The sequence below is a fragment of the Hibiscus syriacus genome, unplaced genomic scaffold (genome assembly GCF_006381635.1).
Source record: "Hibiscus syriacus cultivar Baekdansim isolate YM2019G1 unplaced genomic scaffold, ASM638163v2 tig00111842_pilon, whole genome shotgun sequence".
NCBI classification, from domain to species: domain Eukaryota; kingdom Viridiplantae; phylum Streptophyta; class Magnoliopsida; order Malvales; family Malvaceae; genus Hibiscus; species Hibiscus syriacus.
Genome location: NW_024063197.1, coordinates 333,367 through 335,145, shown reverse-complemented (window position 1 = coordinate 335,145; position 1,779 = coordinate 333,367).

Sequence of the window (1,779 nt, the reverse complement as noted above, 5' to 3'; positions counted from 1 at the left end):
AATTCGTTTTTCGTCTGATCAACTTCATAGTTTGAAATATGACAAGGGGTCTGTTTCGCTGTCACTTAGGAATATTAGATTTGGGGATTTTGATTCATTCTACTATTCTTTAGAGAATATTGAATCATGGTAGACTTGTTCTGAAGAGAGGGATATGTTTCGCTTCTTCTGACGAGATTATCAGATTTGGGGGAGTTGTGATTCATTCTGCTATTCTTCAGAAAATTTTGAATCAATGTAGACTTGTTCCGCTATCACTCAGGGAATATCAAATTTTGGAAAAGAGAGACATGTTCCACTTACAATGAAGGGAATATTAGATCTGGGGGAGTTGATCCATTCAATCGGGGAAGACTTGCTGGCTCTTTTGAACATCTTTCAACTTTTCCTTTAATGTCGGGCGATATCCCAGACCAAAACGCTCTCCTTAATACCCAGAAAAAATGGACTAATATTCCCCTATAAGTGACTCCCTAGCCCTCTTCCAACCTTGGCTCCTCTTGCCAGAGTCATTTTCAGTCTCATTTTGGTACAACTGGACAGCTTAAGCTTCAAAATTTTTTTTTTCGGCAACAAAGGTGGCATTAACGAATTCCAGGGATCTGAAAGAACACTCGACTGCATCTTCATCTACTTCGACATATGGAGCGGTAGTAGATATGGAAGCAATGTTGTCTTCATCGGCATTAAGGCATGGCAGTCTCCCCTCAATTACAAATTTGAGTTTCTGATGCAGAGTGGATGGCACGGATCCTGCTTGGTGGATCCAAGGCCTTCCTAATAAGAAGTTATAGGTGGGCATTATATCCATTACAAGGAATTCGACCTCGTAGGTTGATGGGCTTGTGGTTAAAGGGATATTGATTTTCCCCAGCACTTTATTCTTCGTTCCGTCGAAAGCTCAGACGATGCTTTGGGAATTTTTCATGTGTGTACTATCGACCGATAGTTTTTTCAAGGTCACTAATGGCATCATATTCAAGCCAGAGTTGTTGTCGATTAGTACTTGTGATAACACATGTCCCTTGCACTTGATGGTAATGTGTAGGGCTTTGGGATTGCCCGTCATTCTGGACGGGATCTCGTCATCAAAGAAAGAGATGAAGTTACCCGCTTGAATATTCGCAACCAGTCGGTCTATCTTTTCCACTGGTACATCTTTCGGTACGAAAGCCTGATTCAAGACTTTCAACAAGTCATTTCGATGTACCTCAAAGCTTAATAGTAAAGCCAGGATTGAGATATGAGCTGGCAATTTGTGTAATTGTTCGACAATGTTGTACTTACTATGTTTCAAGAATTTTAAAACTCTACAGCCTCATTCTCGGTTACAGGCTCATTAATTGCCGACTCATTATCTTTCAGTAATATCTCAACCCTTTTTCCTTTATCAACGGCTCTCTTTTCTCGGGTTCACTGGTCTGGTTAGGAGAATAACATCTCCCACTTCTGGTGAAGTGGCCTACCTCATCCACCTCTTCTTTAACAGCCTATGAACTCTCAACATTCTCTAGTTGGCAGCTATACCTCCAAGGGACCTGCTTGTTATCCTTATAATGAAAGGACGACGGAGGCGTGATCACCACTTTTGGGATTAACCTTTCCATAGTCCGGGCTTTCGGTGTGATGACTAAAGGGAAGTTAGTATTGTAAACTCCCTTGGATGTGCCTTCGGAAGCGTAAATCTCTATCTGTTTCTCTTTCGTAGCTTCATGGTAAAATTCCATGTATTTACTATCCATTAGCCCTTAACAAGGCCTTGAACTCATCACAGTTTTG